This window comes from Stegodyphus dumicola, chromosome 11 (genome assembly GCF_044657685.1).
Source record: "Stegodyphus dumicola isolate Sdum_Otavi_A_Nest chromosome 11, ASM4465768v1".
Lineage (NCBI taxonomy): Eukaryota > Metazoa > Arthropoda > Arachnida > Araneae > Eresidae > Stegodyphus > Stegodyphus dumicola.
In genome coordinates, this window is record NC_140778.1 from 38,661,925 (window position 1) to 38,673,965 (window position 12,041).

Sequence of the window (12,041 nt, forward strand, 5' to 3'; positions counted from 1 at the left end):
AAAAGCATTTCTGACAAATTCGAAAGTTGGAAAAATAATTTGCACAATTTGGAAAAAATAGCTATACCCAGAAGAATTTTTGCTGACTTCGAAAGAATTTCTGGTTTCTCTTTACACGTGTTTTGTGACGCGAATAAATCTGCTTATGCCACATGCATATTTATGCAAAGCTGTAATGAAAATTCCGTTACATGTCAGCTTATCTCAGCTCGATCCAGAGTGGCACCTATCAAGCTGATTTCCATACCTCGAATAGAGCTCTTAGCTTGTACGATTGGTGCTAGACTGGCACTTCATGTTAAGGAAGATTTGAGACTAGAGAGCTTGCCTATTAATTATTGGAGTGATTCTATGAATGCATTATTTTGGATAAAAAAGAATGCAAACTGGGCCGTTTTCGTTTACAACAGAGTGAAAGAAATCCATACTCTAAGTAATCCAAACGACTGGAATTATATTCCTGGAACGCTAAATCCAGCGGACCTCCCTTCCCGAGGATGCAGTCCGGAAACCTTAGTCAAATCGAAATGTTGGGAGGGTCCCGATTTGTTGAGAAATGATCCAGAAAAATGGCCTACCTCTGAAATTGTACCGAATTTTGACATTGCAAATGCTGAAAGAAAGAAGACAATAATTTCTGCAGTTAATTTGAATGCTATGACTGAAGTTAATTTTGATAAGATTTCTTCATACAATACCATTCTAAAGATAATATCTTGGATCTTCCGTTTTGTTAAAAATGTCAGACTAAGTCTTAATGAAAGAACTTTTGGAATAATTACAGTGGAAGAAATTAAAGGAGCCGAATTAACTCTTTTGAGATTAGTGCAGAGTAAATCATTTTCTGGATTAGATGACAAAAGATTACGTGTGCTTCAACCAATGATTGATTCTAACGGAATCCTTAGGGTTAAAACCAGAATTTTGAGAAGAGATGATACAGAAAATTTTCGATTTCCTATTATTCTTCCTTCAGATCATCCTATTGTAGTAAAATTAATTAGAGCTAAACACAAAATGAACAATCTTGCAGGAGTACAATTTTTAATATCCGCTTTACGAGAACAATATTGGATTTTGAAAGCCCGAAGGACTGTCAAGAAAGTCATAAGAAGCTGTGTTGTATGTCAGAGGTTCGATACTAGTTCTTCAAAAACACCCAGTGCTCCTCTCCCTGAAGACTGAGTAAGAGAAGCAGCAGTCTTTGAGATTGTAGATGTTGACTTGACTGGACCTTTGATATTGAAGGTAAATCAAAAATCATGGATAGTGATTTTTACCTGTGCTGTTTTTCACACAGTACATTTGGAATTGATTTTCTCGCTATCAACTGAAAGTTTTCTGCAAGCCCTGAGACATTTCATTGCTAGACATGGAAGACCCCACACCATCTATTCCGACAATGGAATGAATTTCAAAGGAAGTGATAGATTATTCAAAAGCTTAAATTGGGAAAAAAATCTTAGAACAAGCTAGTATCCACAGGATCACATGAAAATTTCTTCCACCATCAGCTCCCTGGTGGGGAAGATGGTGGGAGCGATCAATGGGAGTCCTGAAAAGAATCCTTTGCAAAGTTTTAGGACGATCATCTCTGAATTATGAAGAAATGATAACAATTTTGTGTGACTGTGAAGCAATAATGAATAATCGTCCATTGACGTATGTCTCGGAAGATGTTGAAGATTTATCTCCGATCACACCTTCCATGTTTCTCCATGAGATTCGACAAATTGGAGTACCTGATCTGGATAATATAGATGCAAAATCTTTAAACAAAAGGCTTATTTATCAACAAAAACTTTTACTAGATCTACGTAAAAGATTTCGAATCGAATATTTCGGACAGTTACGGCAAAATTATGAACATGTAAAAGCTTCACAACCTCTGAAAATAGGAGATCTTGTTTTAGTGTCCTATGATAATAAGAAGCAAACAAACTGTTTATTGGCGAAAGTAACCGAGATTTTCAAATCTCGGGATGGACATGTGCGTTTAGTTAAGGTCAAGACTAAGCTTGGAGAAGTTTTGCGACCAACCAAGCATTGTATCCTTTGGAGATAACATCATCAGATGAATAGTCTAGATTTAGAAATGTGGCAAGCAGCTCTTCTGATGAACCAGAGACTTAATGCGATCCTGATATTCATAATGACTTGCCTCAAGATCTTAAGAGCGAAAAGATTCCATCGGTGACTACAAGAAGTGGTTGAATGGTAAAGCCTGTTCAAAGGTTACAATTTTAAATTTGATTTTTCAGCAAATTTAAAGGTGGGAATATGTTGAAACACTCACTGACAACCACGTGATTTGCGCATGCGCTCAGCAAAAACTAAATCAGAACTTTTTAGTTGAACTTTGAGAACTCGTGATGGACATTTGAGTGAAACATGTACAGTCAAAAGTCGTTAATCCGGACTCATCGGGACTTCGGCAATTCCGGATTATCGATTTTCCGGATTATAGATCATCAGTTTAAATCTCGTAAGATTGCATGCAGAAATTATAAGATTAAAAATAGGAAACTGTAATTTATGAAATAAAGAACAATTATGATCTAAAGGGTATCAAAATTTACAAAAAAAAAAAAATTATTATTTATTTGTCTACTTTATTAAACATTTCTTTCAATTGTTTCAAAGTTGCTTCGTTTTATGTGATAATACTTTCTCTTTAATTCTATAAACAGACATAATTTCTTGTTCAGTTACAAAGTTCGGCTGTTCAAGTCCCGTTAATTGCTGTGCCGAGAATACCGACTAACTTGTCAATCAAAATTTTTTCGTTTTCACTAACCTCTCTGTCACATTCTTCATGTCTTTATCCATTTTTTGCAGCAATTCCACTTTTTGTTTGATGAACATCGAAACATACTTTCATTTTGTATGATCCTTTGGGAGCTCCAGAATCGGAAATTCTATTTGACATAATCGAAAGTTCAAGTTTACTTTTATAGTATTGCTCTTACAGTCTGCAAAAAGTAATAAGCCGGATCCAGTTCAAAAATTAAGGAACAACGCAATCATCAACATTAACTGAAATCGATAATTAGATAATTTTAGATTATACCGTCCGTTATATATAAAATGTGCACGAAAAAACGTATTCTGCGCTTGCGCACACTCATATGCACAGTCGTAAAAGGTCTTACACGCACGCGTAAATGCCTATGCGCATGTGTCAACGCGGCGCATGCGCAGAAAGTTTTTAGCTTTGAGGTCCGGATTATAGATCATTCCGAATTATGGGTGTCCGAATTAACGACTTTTGACTGTAATCCTTATCTTTGTGTTATATATATTTTTTAGTTTAGTGCTGTTATTGTAAATTAAATATCTTATTATCTTAGAAGCTTCTCTCTTTCTGTGAGTAGTGTATAGATGAACTTAAGAAAAATACTCCCGGATATGCCTTTGGAGAAGAAAGAAGATCGTTTAAAAGGTAAGTCTTTTTACCTTTTATTTTCTAAGAGTTAGTAACATTAAGAGTAATATCGAACATCCTACCAAACAACTGTATTCCTCGGTATCATGAGATTTTGTCCCTGTGAGTGTCACAGTGCTCAGAAGAATGGAACTCGACACTGTGCCTGTAATAGCAACGTAAATACTGAAGGACATTATTTTCTTTTAAAATCCTGCAGTGATCTGCACAAGAAGTGCAGTATATCAGTTCCATTGCACTGAGATTTTATTGAACCCAGTGCAAGACTGCATGCTACAGCAGTTTGTCCAGTATTTATTCTTATGGATAATTATGAATGTCAGCATAAACCAAAATTTCTGAATGAGTACCTCAAACATAAAAACACTGCTCACAGGAAGTGGTCAACGAATTCATCTAACTTGAATCCATGTTAAAAATCTTTACAATGCGTTATATGCACTGCTTTTATTAACAGTTTCCTCTAACTATGCTCAAGAAGCTTAAAAATTGAACCATTAGAAAAATGGCAGTTATTGCCTTATGCCAGCTCCATATAGTTAAATGAAGGTCAGAAGTGACATCCTTCATTACGATTAGTTTTACTTCTTTACATTCTTTATAGTTTTTTTTTTACTTACATAACATGATATACAAATAGAAATAAATAGTCACAAATATACCTAATTATTCACTGTTTATAATCATTTAGCAATAATGAAAAAATTGCATAAAATAAAATGCACAAATTAAATGAAGCTTACATGAGAAAGAGAATCTTTTAAAACCTAGTCCCAGGGCTCTGACGTTTCGCTTGGGACCTTGTCATCGGACCCTGGGACTTCGACATCGACCTTGTCCATGGCCGGCGCTGTAATAAAATTTTTTAATTAGAAATAAAATCTTTTAACATGAAGTTCAAGCAAAAAGTTGCATTCAGGAACATTAAAAAATTTAACACTAGCACACTAAAAACATATATATAAGCATAAAGAACAACGTATGAATTGATTTAATAACACAAAAATTTGGCAATATGCAATAAATAAGACTCGGGAAGGTTTTTTTAAATGCAGGACAGCTCTCCAATTATTCAGAGTGCCAATCCTTTCCATGGCACGGAAAATTAAAATTAGATGGCAATTCATGTACAAGCTGTAATTTTTCCCACTATTTATGACACTTTATTTTAACATGCAAATTATTATTGCCTTATAATGTAACAGCTTAGCCTAACGTACTCATATATTATCCCTTCAAACATAACACTGTTGCCAAGCAGCATAATTTAACACCAAGTACAGATAAGAATGACGTTATAATATATGTGCTTTCGTTTGATGTAAGCATAATTTTCGATGAGCCCCCTTTTGTTTTTTAAAAAAAGCATATAAATTAAACCGTTATTACTGTATTTTTTTCTTGCATTCTGAAAACAAAATTAGCTCTAGATATCCATTAGTGACTGCATTCTGTTTCTTAAACAGATGGTTGACAAAATATTAATAGATTGGGACAGTTGCTTGCAGGAATACTAAACAAAGCTTTCAGGAAAATCAGTAGGCCCGACAAAATAGTGGAAATCGATGAAAGCCTTTTTACAAAGTAGGTCAAATACTATCACAGTAGTGATTATTTGGAGAATTATGCAACGGGACTTACATATGTTTTATTATAAGAGTTGCCAGGGCTCTTCTCAGGTGTTATGGGGCCCTAGGCAAAACATAGAAAAGTCCCCCCACTGAGACTGTGAAAATTGACTGAAAAGGCACGCTTTCCAGAAGAGCAAAATTCATTGGCATGAGTAACGTATGCAGTTCGTCGGAAAATGCCACTAGTCTGGACATTTCCTGACCTTTCGTGGACGCCGTGGGACGACATAAATGGGGATTTTATCTGTATATATGTCATATATAATATTATATGAATATGCCAGTTGAATCTACTCTATTGTGTACTGATGACGTAAGTAACTGAATATTACCTAATATAGCATTATAGGCTACTATGCAATGAATTAAACCTTAATGTAAAAACACTTTGTATCAGGGTTTAATTTCTAAAATTAGAAGTGCCGGAGCCCTATGCAAGGCCATCAGGAAAGAGGAACAAAAGTAAATAAATAAATATAAAGGCCCTTAAAATCATTAATAATTAAAAAATTAAATAGTTAATTATTACCAGATTAATTAATTATTAAATAAGTATTAATAATTTTAATTAATATTAATAATAAATATCCCTACTCTTATTTAATTAATAATTATTATTCAATTAATTAATGATTATTATTATTCATTAAATAATTAAAGCTTAAAGTAATTAAGTGATTAAAATTAAATAAAATGTACAAAGCTAAATTTAAATTTAATAAGCAGTTTATAATATAATTTTTTTGCTAAAAATAAAATTTTCGAGATCAGATTTCTACTGAAATTGTTCTTCATCTGCATACAAGAAGTGCCGGACCCCTATTATTTAGGGTTCCAGTGCACTCCATCTAAAATTATGATTCAGGAGGCAGGCTCTGATGCAATTTAAGTGCTGCCTTGTATATGTGCATGTAAATGTATAATAATTATTTTATCCATATATACGTATCTTCTATATCATGTTACAGGAATCAGGAAACTGAGTATCACCTAATATATTATGTACATGTAAAAGCATTGGAGCCCAATATGCAATTCAAACCTTATTGGAAAAACACCCTGCGTAATTTCATTTTGGCTAAATCTTTTATCAAGTCTGTATAATCAAGATTGTCGATGATTTTTTGCTCAATTGATATTACTGCTCTTGTGTCATGCTTGTTTACTCAATCGCTGTTTGCTGGTCACTCATAGTCAACTTGAGCTTTGAAAAGCTTCGTTCAGCAGACGCGACAGTCAAAGTGATAAGCAATGCAACAGAGATGTTTGGGAAAGAGTCTAGCAAAATGTTCTTATATATGAACTGCAGACATTTAAAAGCACCAGTACTTTGTTGCACTAAACCTGCTAAGTTGCCCAATTCAGCACATATATCATTAGCATCAACATTCGACCCAGTAATTTCATCTGTTCAGATATCGCTGAGAACATCACAACACTTCAGTGCCGGAGCACTGTCTTTCAATTCAGTTTCGCTCATTCGTTGAATTATGGTTGGCATGTTTAGCATATTTAGCCGATATTTTGGGAAAATTAAATGAATAAAATTTAGGATAGCAAGGACAATGTGTTAATATATTTACCAATAAATGCACTGATAAAAAAATCGAGCTAATAATTTAAGAATTATAATATTTTTAACATTTTACCAAATTTTAGAAAATTTTCTAATTGAAAATAATTTGAAATAAAAGAATTAACGTCTGACATTAAAAGTAATTGTTTTTCGTTGATAAATAATCTCAACGTGTATTTTCCCAAGGATTATGAAAAAGAAAATTTTGCTCAAATGTACCTAAAATTTTATCTCGTTTGGAAAAAGAACAATTGAGAGAAATTTTCTGTGGTCAAACTCTAACTGAAGATTTCAAAAATAGCACATTTGTTAGCTTTTGGCTGAACTGAAAAAAGAATTTAAAGGCATTTTCAAATAAAGCTATTAAATTTATACTGCTTATTTGTTATGCACAACCTATTTGTGTGAACAAAGATTTTCTTCCATGTTAAATTTGAAAAATAGATACAGAATAAAATCATAACTGGATCCTAATTTATGGTTAAAAACTAAGTGAAATAAGACCAGGCATAAAGAGATTCAAATATTTTAAGCACAGCCAAATTTCAGACTAAATTTTAAAATTAAAGCTATTAGAGGAAATTTTGATAATTAAAAACGTAATAAATTTTTAATTTAATATTTCTTATGTGTGCATTTGAAATACATGCAGCCAATAGGTTGTGAAAATGGCAAAATATATTTTTTAATATCTCTATTGAGAAACTGAAAAATAATCATTGTAAAATGTAGTGGTGGTACATAAGTTTTTCAGTTTGTGTTTAGATGGTACACGTTAGTGAAAAGGTTGAGAACCACTGAATAAACACATACAGATGATCGATTTTAAATAATAAACTTTCAATCACAACAATTACTCATCATAACTACTCATTAAATCAACACCGAAGATATTTGAGCCAGAGAATAAATCAGATCAAGCGCAGCAGCGATGGAGCATTAAGTCTCACATCTTGAAAATATCCATTAAAGCTAGAAATTTGGGCATGCAGTTGGCAAGTAACAAAAGCAAGTTCCTTCAGTATCGCCACACTCCAAACAAACAACACTTAACAAACTTTTGGAAAATTACAGCTAGGTACTGATGTCTACTAAAATCACTGAAACTAAATAACAATGATAAATCAATAAAACTTACCGCCGGTTTACGACGAGGAGGAAGACCACGGCGCGAAATAAACATATTTAGAAGCTTTTAATAGTTTAGTGCACATATTCTAAATATTTCTTACATTCGAATCAGGTAGGAAAAATCTTGAGATAACTGTAGGCCAGTTTTTAGGAAGTATGGACATTAAGTACAATTAATATAAATTATAAAAAACTATGAGTTGTTGGATGTGAATTTCTAAGCTTCTTGAAAAAAATCTGTGTGCAATCAAACAAATTTGTGTATGTCAGATTTTGAAAGGAGAATGAAAACTGGACTCTGATGAATGGGATACTGTTTGATACTGTTTTCGATACTCATTCTGTATTACTAAACCACTCAAATTAAGCATGAAGCATTCAAATAGGAAACAGACCTGGAATTCTGTATGCTTTAAATTGAAATATATTGTGTTAAAGAGGTATCCATGAGATCAGTGCAGAAATAATGTGTCAATATGATATTACAAAAAAAGACCTATAGATCTTTTTATAAGCAGTAAATAATCAAGAAAAATATCCTTTGTGTCTTTCCTGTTTAATTTTTCTACTCTTTAGATATTACAGCTGTAGAGGATGAGAAAGGCAGTTCCGCGAACAACTCATTATGTCAGTCATCACTTAAAAGTCTGAGATGGGGCATAAACTCTGTTAGAACATGGAACAAAGTTAAATCATTTTCCAAGCTGCTGACAGCTAGCTTCACAACAGTGTAAGATATTTTCTTGACCTGATGTAAGTCCTATGGACTGACATTTTTTTGCATCTTTAGAAGAAATTATGAGGCTATTATTTTATGTTTCTTTACTGCTACATTTTGCTATAGTATGAAGAACTTACCCATAAACGTCTCAAAATTATCTTCTATAAAAAGAAATTATTCATTGCAATAACCATAAAAGGTGTTACTTTATTTTTACATTATTTAAACATTTACACATATAATGCTCCCTGAAAGGGCATTAACTTCAACTGGTAAATTAAAACTAAAAACAGGTGTCTAATAACAGCTCCTACACTAAGCTGACTACCGATAAAAAAAAGCTAATAACCAAGTTAAATAAAATTTTAAGAAAAACTTCAGTTGAATTATGAATTTGAATGACAGATACTTAATCATTCTCTTTATAATGTATATGAAGATTCACAAAACTTACCTTAGGTGGGCAAGGTGGTGCAGGTGGAGGAGATGCAGGAGGAGATGGTGGCGATGATCGTGCATGAAGAGGTGATGATGATAGAGGAGGAGGTAGAGGTGGGACAGTTGATGCCACACTCTGTAACAGCAAAACAAACATACTTAGAAACTTTCAATACTTAGTCCACATATTCCAAGTATTTCTTGAAATTTACAATCAGATGTCAAACATCTTGAAAATGCAATATGAGAGTTTTTATGAAATACTAACATCAAGTAAAAACTAATATAAATTATCAAACAGTTCCGTTTTGTAGGATGTGAATTTTCGAGCTTTCACAGACCTTCTTTTTTTTTACAACTGCAGCTACATCTTGCTGGTGCTGTTTTCCATTCCACACAGGAGGTCCAAAATGAAGTTGATATGTTTTTGGACTCGCAGTCATCAAGTTTCTGGGCCAAAGGTTTTGAAAACTACCAAAACATTGGCATAAAATAATGGATTTAGGTGGTGATTACTACCTGCACTAAGGACACCGCTTTCATGTTTTTTTAATGCTATTAAGAACGTTTTTTTTTTTTTTTTATGGAAAACTTTCTTTAAGATCAGGCACATTTCAATACAATTCCATGACAATACTAAAAGAAATTAAATTCTGAAATACTGTACGAAACATAGATTATATGATATTTAAAACATTTACTAGATAAAAATAATTGAGAAAATATTGCTATTGCAACACTGAAATAAAAGCAAGAAAACAATACTTAAAAGAACAACAGCAATCATTTAACAGAGTACCAGACATTTTCAAAAATAAGCCGACCTGCATACAATCCAGACTTTGTTGCAAAAATTCAGTCAAAATTGAAGACACATATGTGCAAATTTTAAATCTTTCAGATGCATTACTTATTAAAAATAATCAGATGTGAGCAGAATGACTCTCTTGTATGAAGTATTTATACACATTTTTAATGCATTTCAATTTATACTTAATTCTTCAAATTTGAGATACATTTTTCATTCATTTAATTCAGTTCTCACTCTGCAGCAAGAGAAAAATATGTAAAAACTCAAAATTCCTTCATTAAAAATTGAAAAATATGAAAAAACATAAATTTCATTTGTCTTACCAGAAATGGCATCCCTGTCCCACGAGCTCTGGTCATCGACCTCGTAATTGGTCGGTGCTGAAACAAAAATTTTTAATTAGAAATAAAACCTTTGAAAATTCAAGCAAAAAGTTTCATTCATAAACAATAAAAAATTTGGCAGCATACAATAAATAAAACTAGGCATAGTTTGTCAGCTCTTTGGTTACCCAGATAACCAACCCTTTCCATGGCATCGAGAATTAAAATTAGACAGCAATTCATTCACAAGCTGGCAATAGTTTTAACTATTTACTAATATTTTATTAACTTTTTTCTATTATTAGCAGGCAGATTATTATATCTTAACAAAGTAAGCGCTTGGACTACCTTTTGTTTGTGGGAAAGAAGCATAAAAACATAAAGAAAGGGGGGGGAAACTTGATCAAAAGCACAGATTTCATAACCCTCCAATGTCACAATATTTGCTTACAAAGGATAATTTTAAGTTTTAATATTTTGGCAACAATGATATTTTTTCTTAGATTGTAAAAGATTGGGTTAAAAAATGTGTCTGGCATCTAGAGAGATTATTATGGTTTTGATAAATGGTGTAAGGCTTTTTGTAATTAATCTCATAAAGTTTTCTCTTTATGTATTAGTATAATGTGTTTTTTATGAGAAGTACATAATTCTTAGAAAATATAATCTACATGCCAACTTCACACCAACACGACAACAATAGAAAACGTAACTATTTTATGACAGTTATAGCATACATATAGAATTATAAATATGAGGTTTTTAAGAAAAGTTTCCCGCCATTGCAAATATCATCTGTGCCATCAGTTTGCATTGGCATATTTAATCATATTTTGTCATACAATTTTTTGCATTTGAAAGAAAGAGACTTGCTTTAGTATACTGTGTTGTGAAATATGTAAAAAAACATCATTATCATTAAATACAAGGTGCCTAAAATGCTACCGGATTAGAACCATCATTTACGTCCAATTCTGTTGAAAAAATAACTTACTTGAGGCACTGGGGTAAAAGACTCCACCCTCTTCCTCTTCTTCCTGTTCCCCTATAAAAGTAACAAATATATTTAGACAAAACTATTAGAATACTTAATGCACATATTACAAATATTTCTTACATTTATAATTACATATCAAAACCTTGAGATTACAGCATGTCATTTATGTTTATGCTGCTATATTAAGATTCTATTTGAAAGTAAATGAAATTTCAAAATTTTTATTAAATTTACTTCTCTCAAATTTTAGAAAAGCATTTTGATGTCATAATGGTAACTGCCTACAAATCATAAAATCACACATTCGTAATGCCATTTCAAAAACTGAGTTTCTTTTACTAAAAGAATGGCACGCAAAACACATCTCTGAATCACAAAACTAAATAAAACAAATGAATTCAAAATTTTAAATAAATATAGGTAAACTATTAGAATCTATAAAAGCAACATTTTGAAATCTCCCACCACATAGAATTCTGCAGTTTTTAATTGCAGTTAAAAAACATAATTGCATAAACTTCGAGATAAGCATGTTCAAGGTATGATGGAAATTCTAAAGATTTAATTTTGTCTAGTCAACATTATTTTTCAAAATATGCTGTGTCCAATATATAGAAACATTTACAATGTAAAAAATGTGGGCAGAATAAATATTGTGGAAAAATAATTACTTCTTAAGGATCTGCATACATTTGCAGAACCTTACTACATATTAACATACTGTAGAAATGCACTTATTTTGGATAAAATGAGATGCTGTAGGGATTCTACAGAAAAAATTTATCATTTAGCATTTTAGACTCAAACACACAGATTTGTAGAAATCCCTATTAATGATGCTTCAGGTTTATAAACAACATTTACAGTTACAACTCTACTTTTGTGGTCACCCAGAGAGATATTTATATAAAAAATGGAATAGCATTGAAGATCAATGCAGTTTTAGTATTAAAAATTCCAATTTTCAT

The 12,041-nt window shown here is 32.0% G+C and overlaps 1 long non-coding RNA gene across 1 annotated transcript in view; it reads right to left on the reverse strand.

Moving 5' to 3' along the window:
• The window catches only part of LOC118179843 (uncharacterized), a 30,806-nt gene extending 19,469 nt beyond the window's left edge, over positions 1–11,337 (reverse strand). The window contains exons 1-4 of the long non-coding RNA XR_015043826.1: positions 11,071–11,337; positions 10,077–10,133; positions 8,959–9,078; positions 4,189–4,295 (exon numbers count right to left, since the gene is read on the reverse strand). This is a non-coding gene — a long non-coding RNA (uncharacterized LOC118179843). The remainder of the gene's footprint in view (positions 1–4,188; positions 4,296–8,958; positions 9,079–10,076; positions 10,134–11,070) is intronic.
• Between the last annotated feature and the right edge of the window lie 704 nt (positions 11,338–12,041).